Source organism: Motacilla alba, chromosome 10 (genome assembly GCF_015832195.1).
Source record: "Motacilla alba alba isolate MOTALB_02 chromosome 10, Motacilla_alba_V1.0_pri, whole genome shotgun sequence".
Lineage (NCBI taxonomy): Eukaryota > Metazoa > Chordata > Aves > Passeriformes > Motacillidae > Motacilla > Motacilla alba.
Window position 1 is genome coordinate 498,207 of NC_052025.1, and position 25,932 is coordinate 524,138.

The 25,932-nt window shown below is 38.2% G+C and overlaps 1 protein-coding gene across 6 annotated transcripts in view; it reads right to left on the minus strand.

Moving 5' to 3' along the window:
• Nucleotides 1-25,932, minus strand: part of LOC119704907 (OTU domain-containing protein 7A-like) — a 118,380-nt gene that overhangs the window by 67,715 nt on the left and 24,733 nt on the right. For 5 of the 6 annotated variants that reach the window (XM_038146630.1, XM_038146633.1, XM_038146629.1 and 2 more), the window contains exons 2-3: nt 6,549-6,666; nt 5,882-5,987 (exon numbers count right to left, since the gene is read on the minus strand). The gene's annotated coding sequence lies outside the window, so the exon portion shown is untranslated. Of the gene's footprint in view, nt 1-5,881; nt 5,988-6,548; nt 6,667-11,587; nt 24,628-25,932 lie in introns of those variants that run through there. The other variant, XM_038146631.1, reaches the window with a different exon arrangement.

Here is a 25,932-nt window from a genome sequence, read left to right on the forward strand (position 1 = left end):
AGAAATAAAGAGAAACACTAAAGCTTTATACATCATTTGCAATGTGCCACAGTGCTTCAGTGAAGGTAAAATAACCAGTATTCTTGCAGAAGGCCTTAAAAATAGAAAAAAATAGTCTTGTGATTGTGAAAGCTAGGAATAAAGTTAATTACAATAGTACATCAGAAGCTGAACTAACAAGCATAAGCATGAAAAGACACATATGGTCCTGTGATCTTCCAGATTTATAAATAGCTCCAATATTTTTCAGAAATAGAAGGCAGATCTCAATGCTGAAGGTGCCAATCTCTTCAATTTTATCTGGACCCATCTATCTACTTTTGGTTAACACACAAGGATCAGCATGCTTCAAGGCACACTTAATATCTATGAATTCACAGAATGAATAAACCAGCTCCATGTGTAGAAAATTTATTTGGGAAATCTTATCAGCTTTGCAGGAAACTGTTCTGCAAGCAGCAGAGAGAAGGAAGCATCATTTTCTTTGGATTTCTGTTCTTTAATACCCTAAACTTGTGCAGTCACCAGCACATCCCAGAGTTAGCTCAGACACGTGTATGCACTTCTGTCACACAGGGTAAAAAAGAAGTACCATGCTAATTTCAGGCATTTTTCTCCTTCACCAGCCAAACTTTCCCAAAAGAGACAATTGGCTTCCTCTTGGGGGCACCTCCTCTCAGTGATGCTTTAATTGTCACAAGAATGAAAATTGTATCTAATTGTCTCATCATAGTATTGAGCAATCCAGCAGATGCTTTCAGAATCAATGAAAAATATTTAATTGATTTTTTGTATGCAGTAAAATCTCTTAACAATTGCTGAAAAGAGTGTAAATCTCTCTTAATTTCTGCATAAAGGGAAAGATCATTCCCTCACAAAAAATACCTCAAAAATTTATCCAATTATTTACAGAACTTTTCAACCAAGACATTTTATTTAGACATCCTTTTAATCCCTGCCCATTTGATAAGACATTTGGTAGTTTGTTATACCAGCAGTGCACAATTCATTTTTGCAACACAGCAATAATAAATAACACAAATTAAACAGTCAAATCTCACAGCCTCCAGTGAAACAATATTTGGAATATAATTACATGCAGTACACATTTTGCAAAGGATGTAGACTCAGTTTAAAATTTAGCAAAATGCGACCAGGAAATAAGTATCTGGAACTTCACCACAGTGTTTGTTTGACCCTTTTCAGCCTTGAAGTTCACTATTTGCCAAATGTCATTTCAGTTTATAAGAGTGTTAAAGCTCCTGTAATCCTCTGTAAAGAATTGACTGCTCCATGAAGAGATGCTTTTAGAATCTTGCTTGTCTAATTTATGCTGTAATGTATTTTAGTTACTCAAAATTTTATTCTCTCTGGGTAAAGCTACCAAAGACTTTAAACATCCTTGTGAAACAAATTATGTCAGTTTTTCATACTTTAAATATACAGAGGTAGCTCAAAAGAAATGTGAGAGGAGATGACTTACTTGGAAACAAGGTATTCCCTATCTTCTCTATGAACTGGCTTTTTCTTCTTTTACCAATACAAACAGTGCCAGCTTCTCCAGCCATGTGCTCTCTGCCCTTGTATACATTAAAAACACTGAGAGATCAGGTATGGATAGCTTTTGTCTAATTTACTGAAATCCTTTCTGGCTTTGCAGGAGAGGTAATTCAAAACCACATGAATTTAATGCTAAATATGACTGAATTAACTTAGGCTGGGCCATAATTTATTTGTGCAGTGCTAAAACTCTACTACAGAACCCATGCAGCATCTAGAACAGATGGACATATTTATTTTGAACCATTCTGATTTTAAAGGTTCAACACATTAGAAATTAAAGAGTTTCTAATCACCTTATCCAAAATAGTAATATCTCAAGAGAGACAAAGATCATGCTTTCATCATGCAGCCACTGTCTATTTTTGTCTGCAGACACCATGCTAATATGCACATCATATTACTAACAGCAAAACCAATGAAATAGAATTTCCCATGGACTTCATGCTAAATAACTATAAAAAGAGTGTGTAAGTACTATCAAAGTATACTGCATCAAATACTTAAACTGTATCCTTCTACTGCTCTATATTGGCAATTTTCATGGATTAAGATTCTTAGATTAAGATATATTTCTGTAGAATGACAGGATCTTACTCTGAACAGAAAACAGTCCATATTTTTAAATTAAATGGTTAGATTGTCCAGTGAGAACATTTTTTAATGGATGCATTTAATTCTTTTCATCCAGGTCTAGAACTACCTATCTTGGAAAAACAGATTTAGTCTGAAAAAGAAATCTTTGAGACAAACAAAAATTTCCTGAAATTCCATGAGAAACTAACTTGGACAGTACTGGCTAAAAGAAGAAATACACTGGCCTGAAAGGCTTTGTGAAGTTTGTGCTTTAGAGACATTGGATTCAGTGGTAAAAAGCAGGATTTAAACAGTTTGAGCAAAAGAGAATGAATCTAATTTCTCACTGTGAAATAGGACTTAGAAGTATTTTACTCTACTTCTAAAATACAGCAAAGTTATTTTGATTTCATGAGAACTGAGTAAATTAGTTTAGTTCACACTGACAAAATAAGAGATGAAAGCTGTATAGGCATGTAGAAGAGCACTGGAATGTTTATGTTTACTACATCTCCATGTTTGCACTCAGTCACAGTATGTACCTCATGCCATAACAGTATTGTTGCTATTATGTAATATAACTGTCTGATAACAGACAGTTATTAAAACAACCAATCCAATTAGAAATTAAATCTCAAAATGACAGAGCATTGTCTGTAATTACAACACAGTTCTATTTCCACCCACATTAGGCAGAGCTGCCCAAGTATCCTAATGCAGTTAGTCTTTATTAATTGTATCTTAATGAGGATTCCTAGGACAAATTCAATATTGAAATTCAGACTATAATCAAATGGTACATCATCTTAAATCAGCCTAAAATGAACAGTAACTGCCAAATGATGAATTCAAGAGTAAGCTGCCTGTAGTGGCAGGTAATGTGTCCCAGTTACTAGCAAAACCAAATGCCACTGTTCTATAATAAGCCAACTTCTGTAAAAATACTACCACAGCAACCACCAAGATGAAACTTAAATAAAATGGAATAACATTTGTCTCTTATCACTCTGACTACAGGTTATAGTAACTGCATCAGAAAATTAAAGATGATAACCACCTCCTCACTACAGGAAAGTTCTGGGACATGTCCTACACCCCAAAGAAGGCAGTTTGCTAACAACTCGTAGGCAGGAGTTGGTTGTGCTTTGGGTGATGCTGTTCCCAGCCATGTCAGAAAAAGCAGCTGCCTGATGCAGATGTGTAAAACAAAGTAGAACCTGGAAATTCCTTTGCAAAGGAGAAGCACCCAGGAGGCTCTGAGAGGAAGGGTGAGATACTTGGGCTTATTTACAAGCCAGAACACCACCTCGCTCAAGTAGACACTGAGCTTAGTAGGACTTGAAGGGCTCCCACAGCTCAAGACAGCAACAAACAGCACCTGTGACTTGAAGATTTAGCCATCTAAACCAGGGCATCAGGGGACACACAGAGAAGTAAGTTCTGTGAAGTTGGTAAAAAATATCCAAGAAGGATCTATTTTTACAAACAATTAATAGCTTAAAAGAGACTTATACCGTTAAAAAAAAAAAAAAAACAAAAACAAAAAAAAAACCCCAAAACTTATGCAAGGTGGAATAATAGATAATTGAATTTCCTCCCCTTTCTTCAAGTATGCAGGTTGCTTGGTCCTCTCTACATTTTCCCTCTTCTGGACCTTAAAAACCAAAATCTAACAGACATATACAGTAGAATTAGACAATTCAGATGCACAAACAAGATAAACAAGATACATTGGATAAATCTGGTTTAGATTAGATACATAAGAGTTAATAGTATATAGAGGGCTAACCAGCATTACCTGAAATCAAGGTTGGAGAAGGTAAACCACATAAGCCATGCAATGCCACGACTTCTGAGATCCAAGTTCAGAATTTTTTTTTCAGTTAAATTAGGCACAAAATGAGGCAAGATTAGAGTCTGACTTTTCTTATGCAGGCACTGCTTATCTCTATTTGACTACTATCCCAACAAGAGAATGGAATTGGCTGGAGCCACTGCCCCAAATAAAATAATCACTTTTAAAAGATTAAAGAAGCCATTAACATAGATTGACTTTGTCCCAGCAGAACAGAGCAATGCAATCTGCTCAGTGCTGGTGATCTGGCAAGGACAAATCAAAGAAGTCTGACACCCAAGCAGAAAGACAGGGACTCACAGATGCTGAGTGCAGTGTCCAAACTCACAAGGACTTCTGAAGTGACAATGGTTACAAAGGAAAAATTCTATATTCAACACATGGATACTGCTGCTTCTCCATGATCAAAATGGATACTTATACAATTCTCAGCAAGAATCCCAAAGGTTTTACTAATATCATACTTAATCCTCAAAAGTTTAAATAAAATCCAGTATGCACAGAGGAGGGTGAAGCTTAGAAAAAATTTGTGCATCAGCTATAGAGAGAACTGATGAGCTCAGCAATACTTCAAGAGACTTAAGACAGTTTAGAACATCAAGTCCCACTTCTGAAAAGAAAAGACAATCTGTGTTCAAGCAAAGACAGACATGGAAACTATGTTCAAGCAGAGACCTCTGGCAGTCAGAGACCAAAAAAAAAAAAAAAAACCAAAACAAGAAAAACCCCAAAAAACCAAACCAAAAACCCAAGCCCACAAAAAACCAACCCAAAACCAAAACAAATAACAACAACAACAACAACAAAAAGTGCCCCCAAAACAACACAGGAACTGGACAAATTAATGCTTGAAAGTAGGAAAGAAAGATTTGTGAACTCTAACTTTGCTGTTTTGCTTATCCACACACGATCCAGTCTGTTTACATGTATTTGGTATGAAGGTTTGCTTAAAAGTAAACATTTTTCAGAAGACATTGCGTTTGTTTTTGTTTAAATTAATCCTGAATTAACTCAAAACTGTCACATTTGCAGACACACAACTGCTTAGGCCTATCTGAGTGCAGTATGTGGGAACCCTCTGACCAGAACTTCATCATCTCCATACAAGGTACTGAGATGATGTGAAAACTGAGATAACACTGAAGTGAGAGGCTGGGAAAACCTGGAGAAATGAAGGCAATAAAGAAGGCAAGACATGAGATAGAATTATCACCATGAGGAGGAGGGAGAAGGGCAATGCTTCTATAACAAACTATGTTTCATTACTCCCTATTGCTGTTGAGAAAGTTCTTTGCAGTGAATTTCAAACCTAAGGTTAAGCTTCAAAATTAGAAACAAATCCATTAAATGAAGATACCAGGGTAGATACAATGTCCATGCTGCAGTGCTATGGATTGGGACTGCACTCATGGAACTCCTTCACAATCACAGTGAACAGTGATGGAAACTTAATCTATAGTCATGCAGAATTAATCTCTATGTGGTATTTTAGAGGGTATTTAGCAACTCAAAATTAAAAATACAGTTCACATGTACTTAATTTTAGGGTAATGTTCAGGACAGATGCTGTGGTTCCAAATCAAAGCTACAGACCACCGTTTCTCATACTTTTCATGCATACATGGTAGATAGTATTTATTTTCACCTCCATTCAATTTGCTGCTTTAAATTGCTGAAGGTCCCCCCAAGCACTTTTGTGGACCTCATGGGGCAGGGGAGGCAAAAGAAATAGGGAAGAACCTCTCAATCCAGCACTGCTGCCAAGGATGTGTTATGTGTAACACACTTCCAGGGAAGAGAGAATTCTGTGTAAACAGTTTGGTTTAAGCAATGTAGGGACACTGAGGAGTTCTACAGCAAAAGCAAGGACAAAATCTGAATCTGACTCACCATGATAGGTTCTGCTTGCAAAAGTCTCCCTTCTCTCCTGCATGCCCTAACTCATTTTGGTGAAGCAAACAAGGCAGGCATCCAAACTAGCAAACCCACCTTCTCCCTGGAGAAAGGACAGAGAAGTTAGCAAGGAAAAGCCAGTTCAGAGCATGAATATCAGCTTCACAGCAGCTATTCAGCAAACATTGTTCTGCTCACTGCCCTGACCAAGAGGGTCACTCTGGGGATCTTCTGTTCAAGCCCCACAATGGGTTATGCCACGTTATTACAGAAGGAGCTGCTAAGAAATACAAAAGCAAAGAACTAAGCCTCAACACAGCTTCTGCAGTGACACATCAACTGCAGCATCAGTTTGACATGGCAATGATACGGATGGTTTTAGGAACTTATGCAGCATGCAAGCTTTAGGAAGCACAGAGAAAGGTTCATTTAATGAGTAACAATGCATCATTCATCAGCTCTGTGTAGCCACAGGCAATAGGCATGCTGATAGCCTGTTAATAATTTCAGTTGGTTTCTTTGGTTGGCTACACTTAATTGTTGTCAAGAAGAAAACAAATTAAAATTTTTGTTTTCTTCACCACATCCTTATGCTCAGCTTTCCAAAACAACTACCTGGCAGATGCTGATTTGAGGGGTGGAGGGGATGTTTATAGCTACTCACAGGAATGAGGTAGGTAGGCCCCTTCTTCTGTTGCTAATATGTTTGCCTATTTAGGAAGGCAGGAGGCAACTGTCCAACTGATTTACTTCTGATTTTGAATCTCTGCAGTATCATGTGCCTGTGAGGATGGAGAAAACAGCAGAACAAGTTTTACTGTTTTATTCCAAAAGTGACACTAAATTACTGTTCCACATCCATTTGTCATACCCACTATGCACTCTGACCCTGGAATACTTTTCTGTAGCATTATTATGGAAAAAAATAAGTCTATGCTATCTACATCAGATGGCAGCTTCTTAAGAATCCAGCCCCCTTCCTCTTCAGCTTAGATAAAAAGAGGAAACACACCTCAAAATCAGTTTAGAGGGCTGGTTTTCTACCAGTTTGACCAGTTCTGTCCATGGCAGAACTGAGTAAAATACTCCAGTAGATCCAATATACTTAGGCCATTTCTACTTCTGAAAAAATTACCTGTAGATTGAAAACTACTCATTTTGTTCAAAAAAAGTAATATGATTTTTAAAAAAACAGGCAGTAACCTCAAAACCAACAAGCACTGCAGGCTGATCTAAAAGAATCCTCAACATTAATTAAATTAATCATGAAGCATAGACCCTGGGTGGTTTAATGAGCTTTATCTCCAGTGTTTTGCATCCTGACTGGATATGTTGTAATTTATATAGCTTTGATTGCCTGACCTGCTAAGAGAGCAAAAATGACCTGCACATACATCTTTTACAACCTTTTTAGCAATACTGTGACCAAATAACATTTTTTCTTTGACACTGATTAAATATTGCTTCTCTATTAGTTTATGCATCATTCATCAGTCTTAAAACATAATCTAAAGATTTTGGGGTTTCATTCTTATAATTTTTAAATACTAAGAACATAAATTGTGAATTCACGCAATTCTTTCAAGTTATATCCCTCCTAGTTACACTTTCTCCTTTATTATAAAGAAAATCCAATCCATTTTTTTCTATTTTCCTTTTCCACTCTCCTAGCTGTGTTTTTTTCCAAATACATACTGTTACACAAATTGATTTCAACATAAAACACATTTGCTGGACATTTTTAAAGCCCTTAGACACTACCTGCTCCACAGGCTGAGCTGAGCTCACCTGGTGATCTCATGTCAGCCCCCTAGAGTATTAAGTTCACTGTTCTGTGGAACTGCACTGAAAAAGGAGAACAGCCATGGTAACCTGACCGGAAAGAACTAAACAGTCTCCATATTCATACACAGAGTATTTCCAAGTAGTGGTGGTGGTCACAAAATCAACATACTGAAGATTTAGAAAATGAAGATACAACTCCATGGTGTTGGGAACTTACATGTACATTTTAACAAATTTCTACTGAATTTCACGTGCAAAATTTTACTGACATTTTTTACTAAAGATAACACATCTTTAATTCTCAGCATTACAGGAAACAATCCAAAATGGCAAATTTAGACATTTTAAAGAGATTGTCCAGATATTTTTTTCTCTTGCCAAAGTCTTTACTTCAAACTTCTAGACTGAAACATTACCCAAACTTCACCTCAGTTTCACTGTAGTGTTTTTATTGTTATGTGCAGATTGTACAAAAACACATAATTATGCCAAAATTCTCATAGATGAAAAACAGTGCTCAAGATCTGTGAGTTCATCTGATTTCTGTGCAACAGCAGCATTTCCTTCACACACACATTACAGCCACACCCACAAATCATTGAGAGCAAGTGGTGCATCAGTAATGCTCCTGTGCTGTCCTGGTGCCCTCTCATCCTGCTCAGCGGCTGCACACTCACAACACTCAGTCAGAAACAGCACACATGAAAGGACTTCTCAGAGTGTCACTGGCCATCAAAGTGCCCCTTGGTCTCTCTGAAGGCCCAATATAAACATCTGTTCCAATTGCAGAAGTTAAAAGACAGCCAGAACAAATATCTCTCAAGATAGCAAAAACCTGAAGGAAAAAAATTAATACATAAGGGGCTGCAGAGAAAAGTCCCTTGTGGTTTCTCTGCCTCTTGTTAACACCATCCCTGGATGTTTGCATGCATCCACTGGGTAATAAAACAGAGGTCAGGAAAATGAGAGAAAGAATATTGGTGTCATCCTAACTGGGTTTAATTCCTATGACAGCAGAAATAATGGGCATGGAGATGCAAAACGTGTCTTTCAGTGAAGAGGCTAGAGCAAAAGCCACAGCTTCTTATAAGCATTGAACTATAGATTTAAATGAAATTGTAATTGCCAATACAAGCAATGAATTTGACCTCAGTCAAATTCAATTCTGCATTCAGCTATTTGATGATTCATCCATAATGAAAGAAAAACAAATGGCACTAGAGTCAAACAAACAACCACAAGAAAATTTTTCTGGAAAGAACATTAAACATTTACAGTAAGTTCCTATAAAGGTTATTAATACTTTCAAAATTCAACCTGGGTCTTGTTTATGATATAACCAAAATGTGACAATCTCTGATGACTCATGAAGGTTTTGGTGACAGAAGCAGTATCACCAAGATATTGGGAAGATTTCTGTACAGTCCCTTTAGCTCCCAGAGCACACGTCACTTTGAGGCAGACATCTGGTTATGTGTCAGCATCTGTAGTAACAGCATGAAGTCACAGAAATCACAGCAAATGTTTGACTGGTCAAAAGCTAGAGACACCTTTTCACAAGGGAAAACTCTATTTTTAATTAAGACCTTACACATAGTTCTTTATCACAAAAAGCAAAGGCACTTTTCCAGGTCCATGCTACAAAGATACCAAATCTCAGCTCTCAAGCTGATCAATTATCTACATTCATCTTCTGAAATAAGATAGGTACAATCTGAATTGAACCAACAATGGATGTTGGGATCAGTCTCCGCCTATCTGCCTTATGGCACTTCCCCAGCAAAAGCAGTCTTCACTGACTCAAAGGTGATGCTAAATCCCAGAAGGCCTGAACAGGTGAATTCCTTCCTTCTCTGCACCACTGGCTTTGGGCCACCTGGTGACACTTGCTCTGCTGACTGTCTGAGTGGTCTGCAAACATGACCGAGAAATAAATACAAGACCATAAAGCTTGTTTTTGCCTCCCCAATACTGTGAACACCTACACTTTATTGAACATATTCATCTTTTAAAAACACTATTAAATAAGTAGCTCTTTTTTTTCCCCTAGCCACTGAAAGCTCAGAATTCTCAATTACATGAGAATGTATGCCCTTCATTCATTCATTCCTAGGTGGCAGAAGATGAATGACTTCTGCCATGTATATTCCTAATTTCTGATGATTTCTAGTTAATTTAACTGCCCTAAATTTCTGAGAAAAAGCTATTTCTGAATCTTATACACATGCAACCCCCCAACAGTAACTGAAAGCCAACAGCAAAGCAAGTTACAGGCATATAGACACTTCAGTGGTGGGCTGCAGTAGGAAAACCCATTGCTAGAGAGCTGCACAAACTTTAGCAATTCAGTGGAATGCACTGCTGCTAACAGAGCTACCCCTTCTGAAAGAATACAAAAGCAAACAATTGAAGTTGCTCTCACACTCTGCACCAACGACCCAGTTTGATGACTTCACATGGCTTCACCCTTCAGGACATTTTTACAACACTTCATCAACTTCATAGGGACAGCTCCACCTTTACCAATAATAAATGCAATTTCACTTTAAAAAAAACCCAATATTTTAACTGCAAAGCCACCTCTGGATACAAAACCTGACAAGATCCCAACCCAAAACTAGACCACACAGTACATATGGAGTCTTAAAGACTCACAGCATAAAGTGCAATCTCCTATTGATTTCAGCCTCATCTTGTGAGACCCATCTTTGTTTAAATCCTATTTCACCTAATAAAGCAATTTTCCAGTTGCCATTCTCCTGATAATGCTAAAAAATAAAGACTGACTTAAAGGTTAGTGAGAGCTTCCTATAAAAACTGGGAACCTGCTACTGCTTTATATAATCACAGAACCATTGTTTTTCCTCAATCAGCTTCTTGGAACTGAGGACTGAGGGAGAAGAAGAGGAGACAATGGCCTGGCTCCCCACACTGGTATAGCTGAGCCATGGGGAGGGCAGGGGGCTGCCCTCAAAGAGCCACTCAGGTGGTCCATCTATGCCCATCTAGGATTCTTCTAGCAGCTTCTCAAGGGTGAGACGTGGGCAGAAGGAAGAATGGTGCATCAAAGACACTAAAACATGCACAACTCTATGCTTTCCTCAGTGATGGCTTCTACACCATAAAATGCCAGCAGAGCCAGCCTGACCTCTGTGCAAGAGAAGGCAATTAAGGAAAAAGAAAAATGACTAAGGGAAATTCTCCTATGATCTAATGAGGGGTGTCTGTGTGTGAGAATATATTTTGAACCACAGGCAATAATTCTTCTATTACTCAAAATAGGTACCTATAGCCCAGAAGTCAATGAAGGTTTTCCAAAAAACAATTATTCAAAATCGCATTTTAGAGGAAAAGCAAAAATAATTAAATCATCTTTCTTGTTTTTCAGAGATGCTCTAAGTGGAAAACATGATGATTATATGATGAGCTGTCACTCGACTACAGCCCACTCAGTTCTATTACTGCTTGCTCCAGCTACTTTAACATTCAGTCATCTCAGATACCTTTTTTACTCATGGCACGCAGGAATTATCAAATGCCCCTTACAACACAGGGCAATTCTTACCTTCAGAGTCCAAGCTGATTGGATCTCTTTGTGCTTTACTGGAATTTAGGACTGCATTGTGAAAGAGAGTAGGAACCCTGCCTACATATCATTTGAATTCCTGCACTAAACACATTTTTCTCTGCCCTTCCTTTTGCTCTCTAGAAGACTGAGGTTGCAGAGTATAGCATTTGCATATCAAAACCAGTATCACTTTACATAAAAACAGGCACTTTTCTGGTTTCAGTAACCAAGAGCTCAAGATTTCCTTCCTCTGAACCTGTAAATTCAGAATTCAGGTGTAACTCAGTTCATCAAGACTGGTTCAGATTAATATTTTAAAAATTAAGAATCTTCCTCACTACCAGTGCTACCTGATACTTTTTTGCCAGAGACATTTTCTTTCCAGACCCTCTTCTTCTGGAGCAGTTAAAGACTTCACTGTCTTACCTGAAAGAACAAATGAGAATCATGCAAACAAGTTCAAAGATCACAAAGAAACAACTCTTATTTATCTCAAGTTATATATAATTTGTTTAAATGCTACATGGTGCTACCTCACTTACTAGGGGTTGTCAATATATTTTTCCAGCTGGCCTCCCTGGGCTCAGGTGTGTCAGATTTTATTGTTAAAAGAAGCAGGATGACTCTCTGCTCTACCTTACACCATCTAACAAAAGAACACATACACAAAATACTATTCTAGGTTATGGTAGCCTCATGCTGAGGTAGCAACCTTGCCATAAGTTTCTACATGGAGGTGCCTTTTCTGAAGCAAAATGTCCAACCCTGGTGTTAACAGACAAGTTGTTAGTGCAGGACAGTGAGCATACTATGAACTCCTGACTTGTGACCTTCATCAAGCTCCAAGACACCCAGCCTTGACACTCTATTATTCCACCAGTTTTTCTCAGCAGGAAGCAGAATTGATTCAAGCACAAGCCATGTTACCTGCTGAAGTTGACATGTCCCCAGTTGTATCACCCCTAATCATTATACCTTTAATCAGATCAACTGCTATCGACCTAAAACCACCATCCACCCCCCCCCCGAAAGCAGATGGGCAGATGAACACAATACAAAGATATTCACAGTTCTGTTTCTGAAAAAGACCCTTCCTGCACCTTAATAGGGATGTGCAGCCTAGTGCCTGGCATATCACAGACAGGTGACACTGAAGATACAAGCTGTGTTGGTCCCCTGCCCTTTTTACTGATGGTCACATGCAACACGCAGGTGAGTGCACAAAGGCTCCAAAACAGGTAAGAAAAAGGTGCAATCATGTCCCCTCTCCCCCCTAACATGACTGTGAGATGTAACATCAATTTTAATTATTTCCTTGCCTAGAAACGCACCTGGCCACCCCCGCAGGTAGACAGAGCAATGAGGTGGGAAGGGAGAATGAATGACTCAGAGAAATCCCAGCTGTTTACCACCACAGTGTCTCACTACTCCCAACACCAACAGCAGTGGGTGGCGCTCGAGCTGTCCTTGACCCTGCCAAACCCCTCTTCCACTGCTTCCACTTCCCACCATTAGAAATGTTGATGCATTTCCAAGTCCTACCATGAAAGCATTACCAATTTCATGAGAAAGATCTATCTGCTTCAGATGGTTTAAAAGAAAAATAGGCAATTGTCATGCTCAGGAGAATCATGCTATAGTGCGACTGCACTGATTACACATTCCTTTGACCTGTTTATCATTCACTACTCACCTAATACCTTTGTTAATCCTCAGAGACATCTGATCTGTTTCCCTATATGTCTTCAATTAGAGCCAGATCATTTAAAGAAGCTGCACTGGATCAGAAACAAGATGAGTATTTACAATCAGTCTCAGCAAACATCCTTCCATTTTCCATCTATTTTTTACTTAAAGCACACAGCATAATGCAAGCTTATTAAACACAACACATAAGTGTTTATGAGTACCTTGTTTTTTATTAGTACCTTGTTTTAAGATAGGAATCTTAATCCCCTTTCCTTTTAAAAAAATGTTTCCAAATTCTCACACATATTTCTGTACTAATGCTCTGTGCCTTACGCGAAGCCAGTGCTGTCAGGACCATGTTTGAAGAGAGAAGGATCAGAACAGTGGATACATAAAGACACCATCGCCATCACTCCTCAACCCTTCCAGGACTACCACTCACCTGAAGTGCCATGTCCTTTTATTGCCCTTTCAGCAACAAAAGCAAGAACCTCCTACAAGTGCAAGTTTGCCTTGGCTGCTGAAGTCTACAGTGAACAGCTCTCTTACATGGCTATCAAAGCAGAGGCTGGATTTGTTAATTATTTGGAGGAAACTACACTCATCTTTCTACAAGGACTCACTTTTGTGGGTTCTAGATCTGTGCTGGTTCTTCCAAGACCCTGAAACACTGACTTGCTGCACATCAGGTGTTCAGGAACCCAGGTTCCCCACTCTGACAGTACCTGCCTGGTTGGAGACATGTGGAAAAGTGGAGAAAAGCAGCCACGGTTCAGTACATAAGTCCTTTTCTCTAGCACTCTACACCAAACACTGATGAAAGAAAAGTATTTTCCTTTAAAACTGCCTAAACCAGTAAGAGATAAAATGCACACAGAACATAAATAGGTACAGACACCTGGCAAAGACCAGTCTTATCTGATGTAGGTTGGAAAACTACTGGCAGGTTCACATTCAAACCAAGGATGACTGGATGCATGGGTTAGAAGTGGGTATTTCTCACAGCTCTATTTCTCAAGAAGCATGGAGAAGAAAATTTAAATTCTCAATTCCATCTACATATACAAACCTCTTTAAAAATATCCTAATTCAGCTGTCAAAACTGTCTTTTATGTCCAGCACTATCTTCAGTGCAATCCTGCCTTCTGCCTGCCTTATGTATTCAGAGGTTGTTGTTGGAGTCCCTTCCTCTTGTCTGTCCTATTTAACTAATGTAATTCAAGAGAATAAAATAAACTATTTTTCCAGTAGCAGGAAGGCACATAGTGAACTGTGGAATACCAAATCTACCAATTCACTTTATTCAGTGGATACAAATTTTACCCATAATACTTCTCTGTAACTGACTGACACTAAAACAGAACAAATAATTCAGTAATCACACCTGCACCCAGAACAGTCTGTCTTGTTCAGAACTGAGGTCATCCAGAGAGGGGAATTTGCAGTGCCAGCTGCTGTACTTTACATAAACACAGAGCTTCCATGGAAATTTGAATGCTTGTTTCTCACCCCTCCTCCTTTTTTTTTTTTTTTATAACTTTCCTATATCCTTTGGAAAACTGTAAATTTTATGGGCAGATGTGGGTTTTTTCCTAATATGAGAGAGAAATACATCACAAAGTTGTTTTCTCTTGTAAACAACAAAATTTTCTGAAGATTTTAGTGTGATATTAACAGAAAGTCCTTACATATTTTTATATCATAAGAAACAAAATTTTAAACTGCTTAACTCTACTTTTTCAAAAGTAGGCAAGACAGAGCTTTAAAGGAGAAATGCCTGACATTTTAGATTAAGTGTTTCAAGCTGATGTTTTATGTTTACATTGTTATAGAGTTTCATTGGCAAAATGACCCAGGATGCACTCACTTCCTCACAACATTAAGTTTTGCTCCAAAAATTACTCTCCTCCTACTCCACATTTTTTATTATGCTTAATAAAATAGTTACTGTTACTTCTCATATGCTAAATGAATATTATTTTCACAACACCCTTAATGGTTCCCTTTCATTAAGAACATTCCCTAGTACACATCTTCTCAGTCCCTGTGAAAACCACATTCTAAACATTTCTCAAACCATGCTGGTATAAAGTATGAAATTCAGATGTGATGTACAGGATAACCAATTTTACACTGATAGCTACGATTTAACAAAGACAGCAAAGAGTTCTGCAACACAACTACATGTTTACTAAACCCCAGCATAAGTTCATTACAATATCTCTGTGTCTGTGTATCAATAACCTACATCAAAACACATTTAAGCTCTCATTTTGCCAATAGCTTGGTAAGGGTGCAGAGATTTATTTATCCTGAAACAAGTTGCAAAGGCAGCTGTTTCAATATTGGCCAGTCTAGGTGTTCTAACTGAGCCTAAGTCTCCCTCTGCAGCAAGCTGGGAACCCTGCTTCAATAAGCATTCTTAGGAGGACCCGTTCAAATTCTAACATGTATTGGCAGAATAAACAGGAAGTTCAACAACAACAAAAAAGGAAGTATATTTGCATATTCCAATGCATTAAAATAATGCAGGACTTCCATCCCTCTCTATTCAAGTTCCTGTGTATGTATAAAAGAAGATGAAGAAGCAAAATTTTCCATTTCAACTAGGGAATCTGTTAGAAATGGCATCAAAGGATGAAAATGTGTCTCTGCCAGTCCAGCTGAATGTCATCTGTTATATAAGATACTTACTAAAATGAGTGGCACAATCACCATTCCTTCAATAAAAAAGAATCCTCTCTGAAGCTAAAAAAATTACAACATGGTTGTTTTGCACTTTTAGTAAGAGTTCTTGCATTACCTCAGGATTTGCATCAAAGCTGGTAGTTGCAAAGAGGAAAGCAAAGCCCATTTTCTGAACTGATGTAATCAAGCCCAGCATCGCTCTGGGGTTTTTTTTGTTCCTACGATGGCAATGACATCAGCCTACTCTGCCTATTCAGTAGTGGAGAGCAATGACAGTTCTTCACCTCTGCTCACACATTTCTCCACTTTTCCTCCAGCTCCTACATCCTGACACATTAAGAGTCCCTTGCATTTCAATGGACACAAAACAACACTTGCCTCAAATCCCTCTCCTCACTCGTTTCTTCAATGTTACCAGCTGTCGAGGACAACATCAAAACTTGTCTTGAGAAAGTGGAACGAGAGGAAAGAGAAAAATCTCAGGCACATCTAAACACGGTAAAGGGGGCATGAACTTACAGTGGGGATCCACAGTGGTTCAAGTAATAGCCTTATGTTAAGTGCAGCAGACATTGCCACACACAGAGCTGACCTGCAAAGGTTCTGGAGCTGTCTGGCCTATGGCAAGGGAGATGTTTAATTGGCTCCCACAGACACCCGGGCTGCAGTTCCAGCGGCATCCTCCTTCACACAGCCCCAGTTGTGCTTCACAAGGCTCCTACAAACCCATGCGAGTAACTCTGCTTTTCCAAATCAGTTTCTATACCTGTACAATCAGACTAATTATACTAATCTTAAAAAGAACTTAGCATCAACTGAAGAGAAGTTGATTTACTTGTCCTTGACATAATCCAGCCCTGGAATTCCCCATCTAATTAATTCTCTCATCTGAGACACAACATCTAGGCCAGAATACATTAAAGAAAATATATTTACACATGGAAAGTACTGTAAAGCTTAGTGATGTTATAGATATGTCAAAATTCATAGGCAGATAAAATAGTATTATGCTATAAATATATTGAATATAGTATAATTATAAATCTAGTATTATGATTGCACTGAAATATGGATTTGTTATAGGCACATAGCGCTGTTATAAGAATATTAAAGGTTTATAGCTACACTGTCCAAATGAAAACTGCTAAAGGAAACATGCCCAGGCTAGTTACCAGAGCCAAGAGATGGGACCTTTACAAAAAACTCTCAGGATTGGGAAACCAGTTGTTCTGCACATACCACCTATTGTCTTGCTAAATTTACATGTGAAGAAGAGCAGACAGCACAGGAACTGGGAATCTTAACTAAATCAGGGAATAAGACACCAGTGGCACACCTGGCCACAGATAGCTGGAGAGATAGCATATTTTATGATAATTTGCTGAACCTATAGTCTGTTCCTGGGAAATCCACTAACTTGTAAAGGACTGCCGGTAACAGACTGTTTAACATGTATATCTTCCCGGGCAGGTTTGTGTATTGTAATGCGATCTTTAAGGACTTGTCTAACAGAAGACAATAGACCAATGAATTATTCCCAAGACGCCAGAGACTGGACTGTTTACCCATCTGACAGTATTATCCTTGGACCAGAGAAGCTTTGGAAATTCCTTGATTATGAAAAGGACAAAGGACATCCTTGCCTCTGGTGAGAAAGAGTATAAAAACTGGACCTGAACATGGCCATATTGTGCCACTACCACTCTGATGCGACAGGGGCTCAGAGCTGCATACGTGTGTCCCCAAGAGCCAATGTCCCGGGCTTGACTCTGTCCATTTTTATTTGTGGCTGGCTTAAATTGAAAATTCGAACGCGAAATAAATTTTATACTTTGTCATTTTACAATAATTTGACTCTCACAAGTTATTGATTCAGCTTAATTGGCAATTACATTTATAACAGTGAAAAATGTGATCTATTACTAAAGCCTACCAGCAAACCCATTGTACATTTTGCAAATTTTCCTACCAAGAATTTTCTTGGATCTGCTCTGCTGTATAGGACACAAACGTGTATCTGCACAGTAAATGGTATCAGAACTCATTGAAAAAGATGAAAAAATATCCACCATCAAACCAACCAACCTATTGTTATGAGTAATTTAGTAATTCATGCTGGTTAAAACCGTATGTGTATGAAATATGTCCAAACTATAAAAATCTTAATAAACACCATAGTCAGGTTTTTATTGGTGTTTATTAAGACAATAATAAAAGTCTGTGGTGGGCCACACAGGATGGCAAAATCGCAGCTGGCAGCAGAGGAAGAGAAAGGAATTAACATATGAACAGGACCTAGCCCGCACTGGAGACAACTATCATCGCTGGAATGACCAGGAGCCACCCAGTGATGATGGCCCATGAAGATGTCCAGTGCAGATAATCAGAGCCATCGGGAACAGACATCTGAGTGCCCGATTCGATATCACACATCGCTTCCTGGACAAGGTTTTATGCAGCACAGGACACAGAAACCAACATGAATATGGAGGACACTGAAAGAAGACAATGAACTTAGCCTCAGGCTAGAAAAAGAGTATAAAAACGGACTCTGCCACACAGCATGCGTGAACCGTGGGGGCTTAATGCAACAGAGGTCAGGCCAGCGTTCACTCAGCTCCGATCCCAGGCTCGGCCCTGTCCCTTGATTGTTGGCTATCGGGAATGTATAGCGGTTGCAAAATAAATTCTAGTTTTTATTTTTGTAGTAAATTTGCTGTCTCAATTTTTACCTATAACGCTGTTATAGATAAATAGCCCAATTATGCCAAATCAAATAATTTGCGAGAGCCAAATTACTGGGCAACAAAAATATAATTTATTTCACGAATCGGATCGTAAATTTTGTCAGCAATGAATCAAGGGAACAGAGCCGAGCCCAGGTCGCAACTCTGGGTGAACGCAGTGCTGACCCCCAGGCGCATCAGAACTGGTGAGTTCACGAAGTCTGTCCAATGAGTCCCGTTTTTATACTCTTTTTCTTGCCTGAAGCTACTTTTCCTTTGTCCTTTTCTTCTTTTGACGAGCTTTCCAATGTTTCTCCGGTGTAGAAGAATCCTATCAGATGGGTAAACAGTGCCGAATCTGGAGTCTCCTGGAATATTCATGTAGTCCTCTTGTTGGCTGTTGGCTTCTGTCTCTCACTTTGATAGTGCAGCATTGCACAGCCGAGAACACATACATGTATAATGGAGCTTACAGGAATCCCCTTTTACATGCTAGTTACACTTTACGGGAATCCTTTTACATGTTAGCAGACTTACAGGAACTCAGAATACACATAACACAGTTTACGGGAATTTTTTCGTCTCCGGTTTATCTCCAATCGCTAAGGGCCATGATGGCTCGGATGTTCTTAAAATCTATTCAGAACTTCTATAGGGAAAACTCCTCTTTACTTGCTAATTAGAGATTCTATTCAGTGGACATCTGTGTGAGCTACAAGCTGATGAGGAAACTGATGTCTCAATTCCTGTGTAGGATTTTTAGGATTCCAAGTGCCACTGCTGTGTTAAACCCTGAAACATAACCTTTACCTATATATATATTTGTATATATCTTTCAGTGTTATATTTTATTTGTGCACAAATTTTAATATATCTATAACAACACTATTAACCAAACAATCCCCCAATCTCCACTTCTTCTTCCATGTTTTAAACTACTAGGAGAAACTAATTAAGAGACTTTTTTTTTTTTAACTTTTTCACCGAATTAGATCTTTTGCAAGGTTTAAGGAAGACAATATAATGGAGCACCTTATGCAAACTGCAAGAAACGTAACCTTGCCATAGACTGAAAAAATTAAATATCATGTTAGAGAGTTGTGTACATAAGATTATCACAGATTTCTTATGTTATCCCCTTCATATATTCTTCAGCTGAAGTCAGAGAAATTATTTCCATATTTTCCATTACAAATGTAGACAATGAAAAAACTAGGATTCTCTGAAGATGAACTGCCTACTTAGAACTGATTTTTATTTCCCAACTGTCCTACCCATTAATAAAAAGGAGCACAATACTCCCACATCTGCTATAATTTTTGAGCAGCTTACCAAGTAACATGCAAATACTTTAATAAGTAGAAGTCAAATGCATTACAATAACGGCATTATAAATATAAAAAATAAAAGTGAGTCTTTATGGACAGAAAGAAAATGCTGTGCGCGCATTATCACATCCTTATAGAATCCATATGCAACATATAGGTAGATTACATCTATGCTGCATCTATGTTGTCTATATGCCTGTGTATTTTGGATGTACTTATACAGATAGAAATATGCATACTTTTATCTCTAGATAATATAGACCTCTTCACTAACATTACTACCACCAATTTTTTTCCCCATTTGGGAGAAGGTGTCAATTTAAAACACAGACTTGATACACATTTATCCCTAATCCTATGGTAAGTCATGCAGTTAGAGCCTAAAGGATTTATTTCATATTCTTCTTACTAACAGCTGACAGACATCTGACAACACAGAAATGTATCATTTCATTTAATTTCTCCACAGGCTGCTTTCATGGAGCCCCAGATGTTTTAGCAGAAGAAAGAGAAAGACATTCCACATTTTTTACAGTGGGAGATGGGAAATTTGTTTACAACAAATGGCTCTTGCTTTAATAATTACTATGAAAAATTAAGATGCATTAATTTAAAAAATATCCTAAGTAGTACTCCATTTTTGGTTCATTAGCTTGCTTGTTTCTTTTTTGTTGTTGTTGTTTGTTTTTTAATTATTTTGTGTGTTAAGGCACCATGTGTGGCAGAAACCAGTATGAAATTTTCTAGAGGACATTCCATATTATCCCCCTAAATGTATCATCTATCTGTTCTTCCCCCTCTAGCAGAAAGAAGGTAAATTACAACAGAAGACAAATAGCTCTTTCTAGTGTCATGTCCCCTGCATGAAGCAGTATACAACAAAATGCAACAAGAAAAAATTAAAATAATCCCTAAAATGACTGTAAGGTGATTATGTTCCATTTCACTTCCCAAGCCTTCCAGAAGGATTGATTTTGTGCCTTTATTTAACCTTCAGTATCTTGAGAAACTCTTCAGAGGGATTTTCCCAGACAGGACACACATACTGTGACAGAGGTGGAAATGACAAAAGGCAGAGTCAGTAAGAGCCACAGCTCCCCCCCACTCCTGGCAGTGGGGCAGGTGAACCTGTCACATGTCCCCTTGGCACTGGGAGAAAGGTGACACTGCCAGGTGTCTTGAACTCCATCCCACTCGGCTTTGTTCATTTTGCCAGTTGTATCCAAAGTGTGCATAATTACTATCAGGGGAACCAGCCATTTACAGAAGCACTTTGGAAGCACCTGAGACTATACATATGAAGTCTGTCAAAAAACTAAAGGCAACATTTCAAAATACACTCACTTGCTGTAGTGTTAGACAAAGTAAAGAGCTCTGAAGTGCAGCACAAAGGTCAAAGTAGAGAACAAAATCCTCGGTAGAACTACAGATCAAAGTGATTCAAACACAGTGACAAGATGTAAGTAACATGTAATTTAAGGAAGCTCAACATTTAAACACAACAGCTTGTCCAACAGCAGAAATCCATCAGAACCTAAACTGAGTATGACAGTTATTATTACCTCTAAAGGTAAATATTTAAGCTTTTTTTGCACTTGTTTGTTAGATTGTATTTTGTCTGAAATGCATATTGTAAGCAAGACGTTTAGAGAATGATGAATTATGGGTTTAGAAAGAACAGACAGTGCAATATTGAACCACTATTGCCTCATAATATAGATATTACTGTAGTCCATTAAAAAAAAAGTATCTTTACCCTGACTACAAGTGACTGAATACTGCTCAAGGATAAAACATTTCCAAGGTTGACCTGGCAAAGTGCCATCAACACTAGTTTTCATTGAAAGAAAAATAATCTTTTTGTTAGTTAAAAGACTAAAACTTTACATTATCAGCTAGCTAAGGAAGAATCACATATACAGCAACTTAAATATAATTTGTAAACCTCAGCAAAATATGCCATTCTTCCAGAAAAAATCAAGATGTTCCACAGTGATACTGGCAGAGCATCTTTACATATGAATAAAACAGAAATGCATCGAGCATGCGCACATGCCAACATTCAATAGAAAGATTATCATCCTGCAGAAGTAAAAACCTGTTCAAGTCATGAACAGAACTGTGCCTGCCTGAATCTCCAAGTGAGCAACTGTGTCACTGACTGAAAGGATACTGGGCAGCAGAGGAGAAAACCAGCCCCAGTTTTAGCAGTCAGAAAATACAACGGGGGTTACAGCTGGAAGGGAATTGAGCAATAGGCTGGAGACAAACAGTGCAACTGACCATAAACAGAGTTTCAAGTAGTACAGAGTTCCAGCATTATTATACTAAATTGCAAAAAGAGAGGGCATTGTTGTTTTTAAAAAAAATTCCACATAAGAAAACTGTAGCAGTGCCTGGCAAAACAAGCTGTGATCTTCAACAAGGTACATCTGTGACGTAAGTTAACTGGAATATTTCCTGCTGAGACACAAACTGAAACAGAAAAACCCACCGTAAAAGGAGAGTGAGATGCCTAATACAGAAGATGAGAAAACAAAATCTCTTTGTCATCTTTCACTCTCTTTTCAGACACTCATCTACCGAAGATGTCAAACAGATAATATACCAAGGCAGCAACACAGCAGGAAAGGGATACCAGATCCTAACCTCCTGCTCTGTAACTCTGCCTTACATGTGGGGCATCCTAAGGATTGAATTACAGTTCAAATGGAACAGAAAAGCTTTTAATACACTACATAAAACAATAAACTAATCAACACTCGAGCAGATGTGAGAACACACTGTAGATTATCATTGCAATAACATTTACAAAAGCCATAAATAGCTTCAGCAAAGAGCCAGCTGAGATACACCTTGAATAGGGTAGCCAGATTTTCCTGATGCTCAGGGCAGACCAAGTCTTTCAGAACAAAAAACCTAGAACAGGAATCCCAAATTGTCCTCATGATTTGCACTGTGCTTCTCAAGAATCTGTGGAGGTTTTTCCAGACAAAAAAGGTTTCTAGATTAACATGCACATTTTTCCATCTCTAAATCATAGCTCTGCAATTAGTCATGTAACAGGGTAAAGACTGGCTTGGTCCATCTGTTGCCTACTGCAGTGTGGTCCCTTCCCCACCCCCATTATCTCTACTTAGGTCCTCCAGAAGCTGATACACTGGAAATTGAATATGGGAAGAAAGCTTTAATTACATCTTGCATTGCCATTTATGATTTTCTGTCAGAAAACAAACTGAGTATTTAGGTCAGACAGGATGCCAAGTTCTCTGTCTTAGGCAAGCTGGATTTCTCTGCCATGTGCAAAACTCTCCTCCTACGCACTCATGGTGCATCTGAGTTGAACACACATCTAGGACTTCTCTGCATCTCCAGAGGAACTGTGACTCTAACTGAATGTCCCATGGCTTGATTAGAGTCACTACAGGAATTCCCAGGTAATCCTCCAATGGCCCCACAAAGCACCCAGACAAAAACCAACCTCACACAAGTTCCAAACCCACAGAGAACAAATCACTGGAGCAGGACAGAATTCCCTTCTTTGTTAGGGGCTGAACTTTTCTTAGAACTGGTCATTCTGACACTGGCTTCAGGAGGGAAGAATTATCATTCTAGGGATATCAAAATCTTCAGAACAGAGATTAAAAAATATTAAAATGTTAATTTATTGGTTTTAATTTCCCTAAAATTTAGAAGCTTTTGTGTGTGCTTACCAAGAGAAGAAAATAAAACCACTTTTTCTCTATAGCTTCATCCTCAAAAATAAATAATGCAAGGCTGTCAATATTCTCCAGACCCTTTGGAAATTCTCAGTCTAGCTAAATGTTATTTTATTGCTGAAGCAGATACTGACCAATATTCCAAGACAGAGTGAGCTCCCTATTCAGATTACCCATCCCTATTTCCCTTATAAAAACATTTCCCAACCACAGGAAGGCAATTCTTGTGGGAGAAGGGAAAAAACCCTACCATCTTTCATAAGGGATTTGTTGTCTAGATTAGCTTAGCAGTGTACATCTGTGTACCACAGACTTTTATGAATACTGTCAATACCGCAGTAAAAACAATATTCTGCTTCTACAACTGCATGTTCCATCTGAGACATCAAGAAGAAATCATAATTTTAATTATATGACCTCCTTGGAGGGACAAAACAAACATTATAAATAGAATTAGCCAAAGATACTGAACCACTGACTCCCTGCGTTGTGACCTGAGCAGAGGGGTGTTATCTAAGGAATAAACATTAAAGAGATGTCTTGGGAAAAACTGAACTAAACTGCAACCAATTCTTCCCTAAAATATTTCAATGTCTCCAGAGGACCCAGAAAATAACTTCTACTTCAAAACTATAACCTGAAACAAGGTTTTTGCTGAATTTGTGTACATTCTTATGGACTTCCACCAGAGAAGCTGTCTAAGCAGAGCTTTTACAACCCAACCCAGTACCTGCACCCTCATGGTTTTAGCTACATTTCCTGTCTCAGTTTGCTTTCCTAACAAAGGTTTGCAAATTATTTCCAAACAAAATAGCAAAGAACTGTCTGGGAGCTCAATGAAGACATTTGTCCCTGAACAAATGAAGAAAGCAAAGAGTAATAACACAGAAATTTGTACTTGGAGAGGGCCAAGATTTACTCCATTGGTAATCCTGTCCCCCATGGACGTCCATATTCCAAATGCACAGACAAATGGAACAGCTTGCAGACTCAAAATCTACCTGAGCAATGCTTCCCTTGACCTAGCAGGCACTGGTCAGACTCAGTTGAGGCTGTAAGCATCCCCATCCAAAAATGCTGCAGTGCTACCTGACTTGGACAGGTCACATAGAGCAGGTTACTTACAATTACAGATAAGGTGCAATTCAGCTGGCTGATTGTAAGCATATAAGGTTTCCTATGGACGAGCACTGCTGGAGTGAGGTTTTCAGCAATGGTCACTGCTGAACCCTTGAACTAGTGTAGAAAGCCAGATAATTAGCATAATGTAGATACTCTTTCTCTCTAGATATACATACATACATACATATATATATATAATTTGTTACATTGTATATTATTTTCTCAAAATTTTAGTCTAGATTTCTTAAATTCAGTTTAAAACAATGCTTAATTATTGTAACATATTTTATAACTAATACAATATCATATGAAGAAACCGTCAAAAGATTTTTAGGAAGTCTTTAAGTCAAGGAGCACTTGATGCTGTTCCACGAATCAGAAAACCATCAATATCTGCTGTATGCTGCTCACAGTTAACTGGAATTTTCCCCTTTTATTCTATCCATGCAGTGTGCCAGTGGACAGATGGCAGCAAGGTACAAAATACGTAATGGACACAGATCAGCTGCATGATAGGGAACTTGTACATTTTTCCAGTATTTCCAGATTTATGTCAAGAATGCGCTCTTAGAAAAAGCAAGTATACGTACAAGCATGTATAAACAAAAGAAGCATGTATTAGCATATTCCCATATACTTTCATAAATTAATTTTTTCATACATAGAAGGGGAAGGAATTTTTCTTCTTTCTTAGTTTTCTTCAATTGCAGCCATAATTGGCATATTGAAAAAGGAAGGTGAAACATGCAAGTGGAAAAACATTCATACAATGCTGTGCAAAATGAAGACGAAAAGGGGTCAACAACCACAGAGCTGCACACCCCAGAAGGCTGCACATTGTCCTGCAAGAGGCTTAAAGTGGTCACAGGCTTTTATGCCTGTAAGCTGCCTTGAAGTGCAGTAGCTTGTGATTTACAACATGAACAAACTCATGCCATAAGACACTTCATCTGAAAAGAACATCCACAAATTTCCTTCCTCATGCAATTAGGCACACAGAATGACGTGTACACTGAGAAAGCTTTTGCATTAATTTTTCCATTAAGTGTGATGACCACAGGAATACTAAGTTTCTAGAAAACAGCAAAACTGTTCTTTCAGTTGTCAATTCCTGTAATTCAAAAAATCATAAGCAGGGAACTGCAGTAAACCCACTCTGAAAACATGGTCAAGCATTGCTTTCTTAAACCTGAACTAACACTGAATTGTTATGAATTGAAATTTCACCAACATAAACCAGAACAATTAAAGCTTTAGCTGGACTCATATCAAAACTAAACTGAAATATTTATTGTTTAGATGTCCAACATCCTGGACATCTAAAAAGATGTAACAGAAAGGTGTTAACTGGGGTTTTGTCCTCCCCTTTCACTGCATTTTTCTCAAAACTGAGTAGATTCTGTCATTTACTAGAGATATAAAG